Source organism: Haematobia irritans, chromosome 2 (genome assembly GCF_050003625.1).
Source record: "Haematobia irritans isolate KBUSLIRL chromosome 2, ASM5000362v1, whole genome shotgun sequence".
Taxonomy (NCBI): Eukaryota; Metazoa; Arthropoda; class Insecta; order Diptera; family Muscidae; genus Haematobia; species Haematobia irritans.
The window spans coordinates 103,838,687-103,855,992 of NC_134398.1; the positions used below are offsets into that span (position 1 = coordinate 103,838,687).

General features: G+C 34.8%; 1 protein-coding gene and 1 long non-coding RNA gene across 3 annotated transcripts in view; one reads left to right on the plus strand and one right to left on the minus strand.

Moving 5' to 3' along the window:
• Reps (RALBP1 associated Eps domain containing) overlaps positions 1-17,306 on the plus strand; it is a 199,330-nt gene that overhangs the window by 134,042 nt on the left and 47,982 nt on the right. The window lies entirely within an intron of this gene.
• LOC142225939 (uncharacterized) lies at positions 13,500-13,903 on the minus strand. Its single transcript, XR_012719524.1, has 2 exons — positions 13,779-13,903; positions 13,500-13,684 (listed from the first exon to the last, which is right to left on the minus strand). It is a non-coding gene; the product is annotated as an uncharacterized LOC142225939 (long non-coding RNA).

Consider the following 17,306-nt stretch of genomic DNA (forward strand, 5'->3'; position numbering starts at 1 on the left):
AAATAATCCGTTATTAAAAAACACGTCCGTTCAGTTCGACGGTTGAAATACAACGTAGGGTTATTGCGAGAGTCATCGAGATGTGTGAAGAGGATATTCTTGATGACTCGATCGAAACGACGATGTGACGTTTGTGGGAAATATTGATGGTTCTACGGATGCTCCATATAAATCTTCACCACTGTAAGGCTGCTTGTGCTGCCTTAAAAGTTCTCCTTATGAAAGGGGACATAGATATAGATCTTATTCAAGAACCATATGTTTATAGGGACAAAATATGTGAATTAAGTACTCCGGGGTTCAAACTATTGCAGTATACTGGTAAAGATGTACATAGAGCCTGTATAATTGCTAAAAATGTGCTTAACTTGTTTCTGCTTCCTTCAATGTGCAATGCAGACTCTGTCGGTGCTAGTTTAGAAATAGCCAAATGTAAATATTGGATATCTTCGGTCTAAATGGGACATGATAGGGGGATGCCTCCATGTGCCGGTAAGACCTTAGTTGAGTGAGGAGTCATTGAAAACAAAGACAAAACTCATTATGGCATGCGATGCAAATGCACGTCAGAGTACATGGAGAAGTGGTGACATTAATCCAAGAGGAGAGTCACTCCTAGAGTTTATTTTGCGTAATAATTTGGAAGTACGCAATATACCAACATTCGTCACTAAAACAGGTAAGAGGTTTTGGACGTCACCTTGGCCTCGCAAGAACTGAATGGAAAGATATCTGAGTCACAGGTTTTAAGTGAACATAGCTTCCCAGGTCATCGCTACATCAGTTTCAAATTTGATGTTCGTACCACCAAATGTTAGGAAAGCTGATTGGAATAAGTATAGGAAATCGTTCAATATGATGATACCGGAATTACCAGTGCCAAATATGAAAACTATGCAAGATATCGAACACGCAGTGGAGCGGATTGCTAAGGCCTTCAACATCTCATGCCTTAGAGGAAAGCCAAGGGGGCCAAATCGACCGCCATGGTGGTGTACGGAGTGTACGGAGTAATATGAGGAAATCCTGCAGGAAGCTCTATAACAAAGCAAAGTACACAAGAGCTCCGGAGGATTGGGACGCTTACAAGAAGAACCTGAAAGGATACAAGCGAGAACTGAGAAGGGCTCAGCACAACTCTTGGAATGATTACTGCAGCAATATTGAGAATACATCCGAGGCGTCCAGACTGTGGAAGATACTAGCACCCACTAACTCCGCTCCAGGTTTCATTAAAACATCGGAGGGCTATTGTACACCGTCCAGTGAGGAGACGCAGGTGGTACTATTGGACACATATTTTCCTGGAAATCAGACGGTTGGGCCATGTTCTGGCGGTGCGACAGCGGCTCAGCGGTCATTTCTATCGATGACATTTTAAAGGGTGATACGGTCAAAATTTGGTCAAGGGAAAACGGTGAAATCGTTTATTTAAAAAATCAAATTAAATCTCTTTTTCAAGTTCAATTAGTATAAAATTCAGGAAAAATATTCAGTTAGGCTTTCGCTTTTCCAAATCCGAATTGCCGGGCCTCACGCTTGACACCTGCCATCAGATTTTGTACAGCCACCTTGTCCACCTTCTTCGCCGCAGAAAGCCAGTTTGCCTTGAACTGCTGCTCGTCCTTAGCAGTTTTTTTGGTCTTCTTTAGTTTCCGCTTGACAATAGCCCAGTATTTCTCAATTGGGCGGAGCTCTGGCGTGTTGGGAGGGTTCTTGTCCTTGGGAACCACCTGCACGTTGTTGGCGGCGTACCACTCCATGGCCTTTTTACCGTAAGGGCAAGATGCCAAATCCGGCCAAAACAGTACGGAACAACCGTGTTTCTTCAGGAAGGCAGCAGACGTTTATTCAAACACTCTTTCACGTAAATTTCTTGGTTGACAGTCCCGGAAGCTATGAAAATGCTGCTTTTCAAGTCACAGGTACAGATGGCTTGCCAAACCAGATATTTCTTTGCGAACTTTGACAGTTTTATGTGCTTGAAAATATCTGCTACCTTTCCCCTTCCTTTTGCCGTATAAAACACCTGTCCTGGAAGCTGATTGTAGTCGGCTTTGACGTAGATTACGTCGTCCATTACCACGCAGTCAAACTTCGTCAGCATCGTCGTGTACAGCCTCCGGGATCGCGATTTGGCCGTCGTATTTTGTTTATCATCGCGATTTGGAGTCACTACCTTCTTGTAAGTCGATAGTCCGGCTCGTTTTTTGGCTTGATGCATGGTTGTAGACGATACACCCAGCTTATTTGCGGCATCTCGGAGAGAGAGGTTAGGGTTTCGCTTGAAACTACCGGCAACTCCCTTTGTCGTCTCAGCGGCTTCCGGTTTTCGATTTCCCCCCGATCCAGACTTCCTGGCTGTCGACACACGTTCCCCCAACACTTTAATTACATTTGTAACGGTTGATTTGGCAACTTTTAGCGATTTTGCCAGCTTTGCGTGCGAGTAGCTCGGATTTTCGCGATGCGCGAGCAAAATTTTGATACGCTGCTCTTCTTGCTTGGACGGCATTTTGACAACTGAAGAGTGAATTCCAAAATCAAAATAGGAGCAACATTCTACACAAACACACCTTCAAAATGAGGGGTGTTCAGGTTTTTTAAATGCAAAATTGAAAGAAATACGTCAAGTTTATATTCACCAAATTTTGACCGTATCACCCTTTAACGGAACCAAGAATAAAATGGGCGTTAAATAGCTTTGGATCATTCAAATCCCCCAGACCTGAGGAATTACTCCGGCGGAGTTACAAGCGGTGTCTGACAGAATTATCCCCTGGTTGTCGGCGATATATATAGGATGTATCAACTTAGCATATATTCCAGGAAAGTGGAGGGAAACAAAAGTCGTTTTCATACCTAAAGCGGGAAAAGCCTCTCTCTCGAGTGCGAAGGATTTCCGACCAATCAGCTTATCCTCATTCCTACTTAAGACTCTGGAGAGGATGGTAGATATTTATCTTAGAACTAGCGTCGATTCAAGTTTGCTGTCGAAACGACAGCATGCATACTCGAAGGGCAGGTCTACTGAGACCGCATTACATGAACTAGTCAGCTTCATTGAAAGCTCACTATCTGTCAAAGAATACACAATCGTGGCGTTTCTAGACATCGAAGGGGCGTTCAATAACGTCCTTCCGAGCTCGATATTAAATGGACTGACAACTCTGAATGTTGACCCAGGTATACTTAGGCTGTTAGACGAACTTCTAAGGAAGAGACGCATTTCAGCCACACTAGGACAAGCAAACATACAAAGGTATGTGAACAGAAGCACTCCTCAAGGAGGAGTTCTATCACCACTTCTTTGGAATGTTGCTATAAACGACCTTCTGGTTTCCCTAGAAAAAGAAAGGATACAAGTGGTAGCATACGCAGAAGATGTGGCGCTAGCACACATCACACATCACACACATCCACAATCAGAGATATTATTCAGAGGGCCCTCCGGATGACTGAGGAATGGGCGAAAGATAATGGTCTTGGGGTAAATCCTGCAAAGACAGAACTAGTCATGCAAAGATCGCAAAACTCCCACGGTTAAGCCCATTTCCTTAGGGGGTATTGAAATTCCCTTTAGTGAGTGTGTAAAATACCTTGGCGTTATTTTGGACAGGAAGCTGAACTTTAAGCTTAATATTGAAGAAAGGGCGAGGAAAGCAACGGTAGCTTTATACTCGTGCAAAAAGGCAATAGGCAAAAAGTGGGGACTAAAACCAAAAATTGTGCATTGGCTATACACGGCAGTGGTTAGACCTATCATGCTATATGGTGTTGTAGTCTGGTGGCCGGCACTTCACCAGCTAACAAGTTTAGACAAAGTTCAGCGTATGGCGTGCTTGTGTATCTCAGGTGCATTCAGCAAGACAGGAACAAATTCCCTTAATGTCATACTGCATCTATTGCTTTTAGACATTTTGGCCAAACAGTCAGTTGCAACAACGGCTGTGCGGTTGCGCGAGCTATCGCTGTGGTCGGAAAAAAGTTACGGTCACAGTTCGGTCCTCAAAATAATGCCAGATGTGCCTAACATAGTGGATTACACTTTGGCGAGACCACTTTTCGACAATAAATTTGAGACTCTAATTCCCAACAGTGAGGCGTGGTGTACACGGACCCCGGGGAATAAAAGATTTCTACACTGATGGCTCCAAATTGGATGGCCAAGTGGGTTTCGGAGTATATTCTAAAGATCTGGAACTTCGAATAGCGAAAAGATTACCTGATCGCTGTAGTGTTTTTCAGGCTAAACTATTAGCAATAAGAGAAGTGGTGAATTGGCTGAGAAGCAATGCTCCAAGCAATATTGGCATTAATATATACTCAGACAGTCAACCTGCAATAAAATCTTTGGACTCTTCCTTCGATGGGAGAATTGCAAGGGTTGTAACGACACCAAGCAAATATGGCCCCATTTAAACTGAAACCGCACACTAGATAATCTAGTGTTCTCGAGACGTCAGATATCACTCCTAATATCTGCTATAACGGGTCGCTGCCTGATAGGCGATTTTGCAAAAACTATAGGTGCGAAGTATAATGACTATTTTATGAGCTGTCATGATGCGGAGGAAAAGGAATCAATTAAACACCTCTTGTGTGAATGTCCTGCATTTTGTGTAAAGCGCAAGCAACTTTTAGGAGCATATAGCTTCAGATTACTGGCGGATCTGGAAAACGTTAACTTAAGCAGTCTGCTAATGTTTTTGGAACAATCTGGTTGGTTCAACAAAGAAAAATAATCAAGAAGGTTCAGCGGTTAAAACTAGAAGTGCCCACATGTAATAGGTACTTTTAGTTAATGTGGTATCACAATGGACTGAATAGTCTAAGTGAGCCTGAATCTTAATCGAGCTGCCACTTTAACATAACCTAACCTCTGTCAATGAATACATAATTGTGGCGTTTCTAGACATCGAAGGGACATTCAATAACGTCCATCCGAGCTCGATATTAAATGGACTGGCAACTCTGAATTTTTATCCAGGTATCCTTAGGCTGTTAGACGAACTTCTAACGAAGAGACGTATTTCATCCATACTGGGATAAGCAGAAGATGTGGCTCTAGCAGTCGGGGGAAAATTCCCATCCACAATCAGAGATATTATACAGAGAGACGTCCGGATGACTGAGAACTGCACAGAACGCAAAATTGCGACGGTTAAATCCATCTCCGTAGATGGTATTGAAATTCCCTTTGGTGAGTGTGCAAAGCTGAATATTGAAGAAAGAGCGAAAAAAGCTACGGTAGCCATGTACTCGAGCAAAAAGGCAATATGGAAAAATTGGGGACGAAAACCGAAAATTGTGCATTAGCAGTACACTGCAGTGGTTAGACCTGTAATGCTATATGATTTTGTGGTTTGGTGGCCGTCACTTCAGCAGCTGACAAGCTTAGACAAAGTTCAGCGAATGGCGTGCTTATGTATCTCAGGCTCATTCAGTAAGACAGAAACAGATTATCTTAATGCCATTCTGCATCTATTACCTTTAAACATATTAGGCAAACAGTCAGCAGCAACAACGGCTGTACCGCGTGAAATATAGCCGTGGTCCGACCACAACGCATGGTTTGTTTTTTCGACAAAAAGCTTGAAACTCTAACTCCCAACAGTGACTAATGGCGCCAAATTGGTTAGACAAGTGGGTTTCGGAGTATATTCTAAAGACCTTGAACTTCTAATTGCAAAAAGTTTACCTAATCACTGTAACATAGTGTTTTTCAGGCTGAAATATTAGTAATAAGTGAGGTGGCGAATTGGCTGAGAAGTAATGTTCCAACAATATATACTCAGTCAACCTGCAATAAGATCCTTGGAATGTGTGTTCCTACACTGAAAAAAATATTGTCGTGAGGTCAAAGATTTCATGTCTTTAAAATACGAATACAAATTTTGCTTAGCATAGAAGACGCATTTCTCTAAAATAAAGTTATTTTCCTTGTCCACAAGTCGATAAACTTTTCAATGAAGTCGTATTGTCCTTATAATTAAGTGATTTGACTTAAAAATGGGTATCTTAACATGAAAGAAAAAATTTATAGGCTAAGGTCAACTTGACTTTAATAATTCAGAAAAATTCTTTAAATTTAATGAAATTGTCTTTAAATTTGTTGTCTTTTTGCATCTTGACTACAAAGCAAAAAATTGTTCAAATATAGGACATGTTTTTCAAAACTTTATTTTAAAGAAGTTTTTTACTTCAAACATAGCATAATTTCTACTGGAAGTCGAGTCCTAATTTGGAAAATAAAGTTGCCGTTAACTCGTTTTTAAAGGACTTTGATAGCATATGAAGAAAAAAAGCTGAGAAAGCGAAAAATTAAAATTTGCTTCCTAGAAGCAAGTACATAAAACCTAAATTTAAAAGAGAATTGTGTCTTAAAAGTATCCTTACTTGTATTCTCCGCTTCTTTGGCTCGGAATCAATACCAAATTTTTTAAAGTAAAGACAAAATCTTTGGAACCGAGTATGCTTTTTTTTCAGTGTAAACTCGAAAACGGCCATCGACTGCCTCAGATCTCTCAACGATATAGCTGAGCAGTACAATATTCGCCTAATAAGGGTGCTTGGTCATAGGAACATATCGGGGAACTGCGAAGCGGATGAGTTAGCAAGGCTAGGATCTGCCTTACATATTCCAGGGGAACTAGAATCTGTTGGTATGCCTCGGGCTACATGCAAGCTCATACTGCGTGAGAAGGCTGTTATGATGGCGATTGTCCGATGGGATAATTGTAAGGGTTGCAACGACACTAAGCAAATATGGCCCCATCTAAACTTAAACCGCAAACTAGAAATGTTAGTGATTTCAAGATCACTCCTGATATCTACTATAACGGGTCGCTGCCTGATAGGCGAATTTGCAAAAACTATTTGTGCGAAGTATAAAGACTATTGATGCGGAGGAAAAGGAATCAATTAAACACCTTTTGTGTGAGTGTCCTGCATTTTGTGTAAGGCGTAAGCAAATTTTAGGGGCATATAGCTTTAGATTTCTAGCGGACCTGGAAAACGTTAACTTAAACAGCCTGTTAATGTTTTTGGAACAATCTGGTTGGTTCAACAAAAGAAAATAATCGAGAAGGTTCAGCGATTAAAACTATAAGTGCCCATATATAATAGGTATTTTAGGTCATGTGGTATCACAATGGACTCAATAGTGTATGTGAGCCTGACAATAAATCGGCCACTTTACAATGTTTTTCAGCGGTGGATTTTCCCAACTCAGTAATGCTGGATACATTTCTGAGTGTTTCGAAGCTTCTCTAAGTGGTTTCACTGAAATGTGGAACGCCGTTCGGCTCGGCTATAAAGAGGGGTCCCTTGTCATTGAGCTTAACATGGAATCGGGCAGCACTCAGTGATAAGAGATGTTCACAATGGACTGAATAGTCTAAGTAAGCCTGAAATATCGGGCTGCCACTATACCTAACCTAACCTAACCAAAATCCGCAAAATCCCATAATAGGAAGGCACGTGAAAAAAGTTACATGTACTTTTCATCAGAGCACTATGGCTCAAATCGCGGCAAAAAGTCAGTTTTTCAACTTTAAATTTTTAATATTTTCTATATGAGGTTTACTAAAAAACATATATTGTAAAAAATCAAAATAAATTGTTACTGTTGGCAACCCTGTTTATGCACAAACAGCCGTAATTGTTTCCAAAACTTTTAATAGGTGGGAATAAGAGTAAAGCCGCTCAATTTTTGTGAAATTATATATAAATATTTTTATAAAAAAAATATGTAAATATGAGTTCTAATACTCAAGGTGAGTAGTTTAACTATATACAAATAGAATTTGCTAAATGTTTGTATTTCATAGTTATTTTGATGGGTTTTTGGTGTACTTTTTTGTGAAATTTTAAAGTGGAGTACAACTAAAAATGTTTTGAAGTGTCATTGGAAAATTTTACATGTGATTGTTCGTAGAAATCTCCAGTTTTATGCCATGGTAAAACTGTCTGCATTTGGCTGCTAATGAATGAATGATTTTTTTTTCAGAAACACTCAGGTTTAAAAATTTTGAAATCATTGAGTTTTTGTTGGGAATTAAGAGAAATGATTCGAATTATATTATAGGAATTACATATTGAAGTCAGGCGGTTTGAGGTATGACTAAGCCCTTTGCATGCATAGTCTTGGAAGTTAATAAAAAAACATATTTGTCCCCTTTTTCTCTACACGTAGTACCGACCATCAGACTTAAATGTATTGAATTTGTGCTCATCAGAAAACATAACTGTATCCCAAAATGCATTGTATGTAGTAATAATTATAAATGATTATATATACTTCGTGCATTTTAAATAAAGAAGGAAGAAAAATGGGAAAAAACGAAATATTATTCTTACTGCTACCCGCACGGATGAAAAAGACTGTTTTTCATATGTTTGGCTATAAACATTATATGTTTGGAACACAAATTTTTAAACACAATATTTTTGAGTGCAAGCATATAATGTTCATAAACTAGCATAACATGTTTGGGACATATATGTTAATATGTTAGAACATATTATGTTTGGGACATAAAATGTTTGTAAATATAATATGCTTGGATGCAAACATATATTAATTTAGAAATAGCCTATAAACATATATGTGTTTAGTAGCTTGGAGCGCTATTTAACAGGGAGCGATATTGAATTAAGTTGGTGGTTGTTGCTTGTTATTACAAAATTAACATTTTATTTTTCCTTGGGCAATTGATCAGCTACTTCTTTGATCCTTACAAACTGTGTGGTCCGCTGTTCGAATCCCCGTCCGGCAAAAGGTAAAATTAAAATAAAAAAATCATACAATTGAATAATTTCTTCTACAATATTTGTATTACAGAAAAAGGTGCTAAGAACTAAAAAATCTCGTGGAAGTGAGAAAGATGTGGGGGAATATACAATTGGGCAGAAACAAAATTTTGAGCATTCAGGTCGAAAACCTATGTTGTCAGCACCTATATTACCTGTTTATTTTCATAATTCATTATGATTGTAAATATATAAATAAATAAATAAAATTTTGAGAATTTTTTTAAGCATATAATAATTTTGGGTGCAAAATGCTTCCAAACATATTATATGTTCATATAATAACATATTGTTGTTTTGGAAGACAACATTATTGAATTTGGATGCAAAAATACAAAATGTTTGGAACTTAGACTACCCAAACATATATTGTTTAGACCAATATGCTTTCAAACATATTATATATTGGAAGAGATCAAACATATAAATGTTTGGGCAATACCCAAAAATGTATATGCTTGAAGCAAAATATGTTTGGGAGTATATGTTACAGAAGCGATTTTTTGTGAGCGTGCGCATAGGCGAAAATGTGACGGCATACAAATAGCGTTGGAAACCTCATATTTTTTGAAGGAAATATAAACATAATAGAATATTTCAGTGTTTGAATTTTGCTCAAAAATGAGCTGAAAAAACATAAAAACCCTTTTTTACACGCTCACAAAAAATCGCTTCTGTAACATATACTCCCAAACATATTTTGCTTCAAGCATATACATTTTTGGCTATTGCCCAAACATTTATATGTTTGATCTCTTCCAATATATAATATGTTTGAAAGCATATTGGTCTAAACAATATATGTTTGGGTAGTCAATTTCCAAACATTTTGTATTTTTGCATCCAAATTCAATAATGTTGTCTTCCAAAAAACAATATGTTATTATGTGAACATATAATATGTTTGGAAGCATTTTGCACCCAAAAATATTATATGCTTAAAAAAATTCTCCCAAACAATATTGTGCTCAAAATTTTATTTATTTATTTATATATTTACAATCATAATGAATTATGAAAATAAACAGGTAATATAGGTGCTAACAACATAGGTTTTCGACCTGAATGCTCAAAATTTTGTTTCTGCCCAATTGTATATTCCCCGACATCTTTCTCACTTCCACGAGATTTTTTAGTTCTTAGCACCTTTTTCTGTAATACAAACATTGTAGAAGAAATTATTCAATTTTATGATTTTTTTATTTTAATTTTACCTTTTGCCGGACGGGGATTCGAACAGCGGACCACACAGTTTGTAAGGATCAAAGAAGTAGCTGATCAATTGCCCAAGGAAAAATAAAATGTTAATTTTGTAATAACAAGCAACAACCACCAACTTAATTCAATATCGCTCCCTGTTAAATAGCGCTCCAATCTACTAAACACATATATGTTTATAGGCTATTTCTAAATTAATATATGTTTGCATTCAAGCATATTATATTTATAAACATTTTATGTCCCAAACATAATATGTTCTAACATATTAACATATATGTCCCAAACATGTTATGCTAGTTTATGAACATTATATGCTTGCACTCAAAAATATTGTGTTTAAAAATTTGTGTTCCAAACATATAATGTTTATAGCAAAACATATGAAAAACAGTCTTTTTCAACCGTGTATTTGAGCGCCGGAGTACACATGAAATTCGGCACTTTCTAAAAAGAGCGTGCGTGTATTTTGCTAATAAAACTTAATTCCTCATTTCTGGACAGAAGCATTAAGTCGCTGCCTTTACTAGCAAATGTATAAAATATACACAGAAAAAATTTCCGTAGTTAAACTAACGCTAAATTTAACTTATTTTTATTGAAAAAAAAATTATTTGCTTGTAGTTAAATTTTATTATTTTTATCGAAATTTTCCACAGCTTAATGAAATCTTACTTTTTTTAAGTATGTATCAAAACTTTTATGAACTAAACGTGAGTATAGAGTTCAATGACCGTACACATAAATTCAATATGAACTAAAACAAATGAAAATTTTCGTACGATTCCTAAAAATAGTAAGAATGAACTACTGTATGGTTAAAATGGTCATGATTTGGCGCCAATGACTTTCTTCTTTACTTTTAGTTAATTTTTTCTTCTATGAGATGATGTAATTTCGTGAACTGCAGTCAAAAAATACAACAGGGCATTAAAATTTAGTTCAATTTTCGTGCGTGGTAGTTCATTCTTCCTATAAAACAGTTCACTTTTTTCGGTGTACATACCAGCATGTTCCGACTTTCGGAATCGGAAATCGCAAAATTTTCGTTTGACCGTAATTTTTAAACCCACAAACTTTTATACTTAAACCTTGGTAATATATTTCTCTTTAATCAGAAATTCAAATTAAAATTATATTTGAGTCCGAGAGTATCTCTATTTCTTCGTTACAAGAAAAATAAATTCTTGCGATTTGCTATTCCGAATTTTGAAATTTGGAATCTTGTTGTTTTTTATCTCAGCTTAAAACCATGCATTGACTAAACTACAAGTGTAGCTTAGCCAACAGAAGAAAAGTATGCTTCTCAAATTTATTGGGGCAAAGCCCTATAGACTGCAAGATGGTTGGATGTACATCTGTTTCGGAATTACCACATTCCTCATCAGCATCCTCTACTTGCAGCAAAATTATCAACCAATTATCAGAATAAATTCGGGTAATTCACTCAACCCAAAGTGAACTACACGTGAACCTTCCGAAAAAAGGTTTGATAGACGTCTACTGCCTAAACAAATTTGCAAGCATATCTCTTTTCCTTTGCCAAACTCAAATCATCGATTTGAATGTAGTTGGCTGGGTTTGTTTTTGAGCGTGCTTCCTCTATCTTCATTAGTTTTGTTTGTTGTTGGTTTCTCTTCAATCATTATTGTCGTTTTTGATCTCAGGAATTTTGTTCTATCTATTTCACCAAAGCCAATTTAACTTTATTTTAGTTCATGGAATTATTATTTTTGGTGAAAGTTTTCTTTACTCTAATATTTTTTTGCGTACGTTAGTTAAATTAACTAAAAAACGGGAAAAATTTATACACAACTTAAGCATAAAGATTTACTAAATTCGTATTTCTTACAAACTAGTTCATTATTTCTTTAAATTTTACTTAAAATGCGTCCGTCATGAACTTCGTATGTCACTAAAGACATTCTTGCAATTTTGAACTCCAATTTTTCCATCAAACTACAAAATTTTCTTCAACAAGTGAAAACATTTATTTATGTTTAATAATTTTTCTTGAATTTGTTGAAAAATATTTACTTATTTTTGTGATGCCAGCGTTTGTAATACTGTTTAGTTAAGATTTTCAAAAAAAAATTTCTAAAATTAACCCAAATATTTCTTTATGGTGGGTTCGCTGTTTTTTCAGTGTCTCGTGGTTTAATATTTAGAGTGTTACATGCAGATTGTATACGAACACAATTAAAAAATCAAATCAGAACTCACAACGTGTTTGCCTGTCTCCATTCATTTCATTTATATTTGAACTTAAAAAAATACACATATGGCATCACCAATTTCAATTTGAGTCATACATACTACTACATATTGTTTGGGGCACATATGAAAGACCTGTGTAAAGCAAGAGAGAGCTCGTAAAGAGCTTATTTTTCAGTGCCGCTCATTCGTTTTGGCACTTTGGGGACTTCTAGTTTTAACCGGTGAACCTGATACATCGGGGTGCCACCTAACCTAACCTAGCAACCCAGTGGATGACTTGGAATTTCGCTGCATGGTGGCTAAATATCCCACCACACTTGAAATTCTTAGCAGGCACCCATTACGATGAGTTTATCCGCTATTGAAAAACACGTCCGTTCCGTTCGACGGTTGAATAGAGAATTGAAAGTCAAAGCGAAAATTCTATGAATTTTGTATAATTTGTTCATTTTCGTCAAAATAAAACATATATTAATACACTACACAATACACTACAATACTAATTGAAAAATAAATATCTTATTAAACATATCAACAAATAAGAACAAAACAACAAAACTTTAAATATCTTAAACATTATTTGTAAACACTCCTTCGATTTCCTTCCTGTTTGTGTCATAAAACTGCATTGAAATTAATTAATATGCGGGCAATTTGCAATTAGGAACGTGATGGACCGCGTGTTAGCATAGATTTTCAGCAGAAGGAATTCACATAATATCCATTTTAAGCTGATACTAGTAAATTAAACTGACGATGTGATGCACATTTTCATCCAGAAGGTAATGATATGGAATAATATCATGTTTTTAACAATTTTAATTGGTTGCACTTTGAAATCTTTCTGGAAACTTTTTAATTTTTCATCACACTGAAAAAACAGTGAACCCTTTTCCATTGCAAAATGAACTAAACTGTAGTAATATTGACCATGATTTAGCCCTTAAGATTTTTTTCAACTTGTCTAGTTTATAATTTTCTTAAATTTTAGTTCATCTATAACATTGTAGTTTAGTTCATTTTTACAACACTATAAGATTTATATACCCCTACCAAGTTAAAAAGTCAGTATTATTTTGGTTTACTTGCTTATTTTGTGAGAAACCCGATAATAAAAATTGGTTAACAGTCTCCTTAAAATGTCGACGACTAAACTATTTTTAAATCAATCATTCCACAGTACAGAGAAATTAAATAATTAAAGGAACAACACACCGTTTTACTATTATGAAAATTATCATACATTAAAATTAAACTTTCTTAAAGCAAAAGTACTTTATTATAAAAACTTATGATGAAAGTTCTTAATACAATGTTTTTTGTGAATAAAAATTATGACCACGTGGAACAGAGAGTAGTTCATTTGAACTCGCTGTTTGGACATTTTGACTTATCCTTTTTTTATTCATCGTAGGTAATTTTTTCACATATCTTGCTGGAAAAAATGGAAACAATAATGAAAATTGTTAAAAATTAACACCATGTAATGAAATATAATTTTTAATTCTTCATTTTAGCTTGTAACTTACAATATTTGGGGCATTTTATCAAATGGTGTAAGGAATTTAACTTTTCTTTGGAAAACGTATCTCATAAAATTTGTACCTGAAACAATTAGAGAAATAATGAAGTATTCTAAATAAACGCATAAAACTGTGTTGTTATCGATGTGAAAGATATAATAAAATAAATATTCTAGTTGGAAGAAAGCCAAAGTTTTAATATAAAACTTACCAATTCTCTATTAAATTGTACGCTGAGGGGAAATATAAAAAGTTGTCCAAATTTATTTGGGTTACTCTGAAATTAAATATTTATTTTTTACATTAAATAAAATTATTAAATAGATTTTCAAAAAATCTAATGAAAAAATAATAATATGCATAAAAAACCAAATATTCTTGATAATCCTAGACAGTCATCATTCGTCAAAGTGACGACACGTAATTTCATTGTCGATTTAAAATGCATTTTAGTCTATTGGGAAATGGTAAATTTAAGTTATACTAATTCGACCGTTTTATGAACTTTTGTTTTATACTACTTAAAACCAAATTGAATAAGAAAATAAATTCAAGTTTGGTTCACTTTTTCGCTCACGAGGAAAATTATAGCGTCTTGAAATCAGCCGTAGTCAAAATGACGAAGGATGACGTTAATGTACAAAAAATAAGGATGACTGTTCAGGGTTAAAAGAAAGTTAAAGAATCCTTACCAATTCACTATTAAATTACAGGCAAAGGAGTACTAAAATTTTTTCCAAATTTTAAGGGGTTATTCTGAAATTAAATATTTGTTTTTTACATTAAAAATATAACATTGGTTTCCAAAAAATTTGATTAAAGAAATACTAACATAAGGTATTAAAAACCTGTAATTTTGATGATAAAAAGGTCATAAAAACGTAAATATTCTAGTTGAAAGAAAGCCAATTTTTAGCAAAACTTACCAATTCTCTATTTTTATACCCTCCATCATAGGATGGGGGTATATTAACTTTGTCATTCCGTTTGTAACACATCGAAATATTGCTCTAAGACCCCATAAAGTATATATATTTTGGGTCGTGGTGAAATTCTGAGTCGATCTAAGCATGTCCGTCCGTCCGTCTGTTGAAATCACGCTAACTTCCGAACGAAACAAGCTATCGACTTGAAACTTGGCACAAGTAGTTGTTATCGATGTAGGTCGGATGGTATTGAAAATGGTCCACTTTTACGTATAGCCCCCATATAAAGGGACCCTCAGATTTGGCTTGTGGAGCCTCTAAGAGAAGCATATTTCATCCGATCCGGCTAAAATTTGGTATATGGTGTTGGTATATGGTCTCTAACAACCATGCAAAAATTGGTCCACATCGGTCCATAATTATATATAGCCCCCATATAAACCGATCCCCAGATTTGGCTTGCGGAGCCTAAAAGAGAAGCAAATTTCATCCGATCCGGCTGAAATTTGGTACATGGTGTTGGTATATGGTCTCTAACAACCATTCAAAAATTAGTTCACATCGGTCCATAATTATATATAGCCCCCATATAAACCGATCCCCAGATTTGGCTTGCGGAGCCTCAAAGAGAAGAAAATTTCATCCGATCAGGCTGAAATTTGTTACATGATGTTGGTATATGGTCTCTAACAACCGTGCAAAAATTGGTCCATATCGGTCCATAAGTATATATAGCCCCCATATAAAACATTCTCCAGATTTGACCTCCGGAGCCTTCATCCGATCCGGTTCAAATTAGGCACGTGGTGTTAGTATATGGTCGCTAACAACCATACCAAAATTGGTCCAATCACACAAAAATTGGTCCATGTCGGTTCATAATCATGATTGGCACTAGAGCCAAAAATAATCTACCAAAATTTTATTTCTATAGAAAATTTTGTCAAAATTTTATTTCTATAGAAAATTTTGTCAAAATTTTATTTCTAGAAAAAATTTTGTTAAAATTTTATTCGGTTCATAATAAAATTTTCATCATTGTCAATATTTTATTTCTATAGAAAATTTTGTCAAAATTTTATTTCTATAGAAAATTTTGTTCAAATTTTATTCGGTTCATAATCATGGTTGCCACTCGAGCCAAAAATAATCTACCAAGATTTTATTTCTATAGAAAATTTTGTCAAAAGTTTATTTCTATAGAAAATTTTGTTAAAATTTTATTTCTGTAGAAAATTTTGTGAAAATTTTCTTTCGATAGAAAATTTAGTTAAAATTTTATTTCTGTAGAAAATTTTGTCAAAATTTTATGTCTACTTTGTCAAACTGAATTATATACGTATTGGATCGATCTTTTTTGATTTAATATATACCACGTATGGACTTACATACAATTTAGAAGATGGTGTTAGAAGGTTTTAAGATACCTTGCCATCGGCAAGCGTTACCGCAACTTAAGTAATTCGATTGTGGATGGCAGTGTTTAGATGAAGTTTCTACGCAATCCATGATGGAGGGTACATAAGCTTCGGCCTGGCCGAACTTACGGCCGTATATACTTGTTTAAATTTATTTGTATCCATGTGGAGTTGCTCTGAAATTAAATATTGCTTTTACAACAAAGAAAAGCATTAAACTGGTTTCCAAAAAAATTAATTAGCAAATAATAATATATATAAAAAATATTATTTTTAAAAGAAATCCATATTGAAAAAATACTTACCAATTTATGACTAAACTGTACGCTGAGATATAACAAACATTTTCCAAATTCATCTGGAATTTAATATTAATTTTTTACATTGAATAATGAAAATTTCAATACACCTTCAATTTCAACATATTTTGCTAAATATTCTTAATAACTTTTTTCTAAAGTACCGATTAAATATTAATAACTTTCATTTAAAAGGTTTAATAAACAAACACCAATATATGTCTCAAAAATCCAAAATATTCCATGCCTTTATATTCCCTTGTTGCATACCTGCTTAAAAGATGCAACAACCCACGCCAACTGTACAACTGAAGCATGCCAAACAAAACCAAGCAAAGCCAAAACATCCCTACAACAACAAAAACACATGTGCCTTTATTGAAAACAACACCTCATCCAGCCAAAAACCAGCAACGAATAACAAACACACGCACATAAAAACCACTAAATGAACAAAAATAAAAACAAACCCACGCTCATGTATACACAACAAAACTCAAGTAACATCATCTTTACATTAATCACATTCCACTATGCCGATAAAGATCTCTGTACTATGCATTAGTTCATCGCATCTGCTGACAATTTACTCTAAGAATAATATTCGTAAAGCCACACCAGTTTATGAACGATGAAACGTTTAACTTAAAATTTGCAAAATTTTCATGAATTGTTATCTACCATTTTTGACGAAAATGTCTATAAATTTAATTACATGTGAACTAAAAATATTTCATTGGATAATTTTTTACCAACAATTATTAACTATAGGAATTGTCAGTAAGAAATTGCTATCCACTTTCAAGTTCATTTTTCGTAAAAAAATATTTTCTCATACAAAAAAATCTTATAGTAAATTGCACTTATTATTTAGAAAATACTTTACATTTC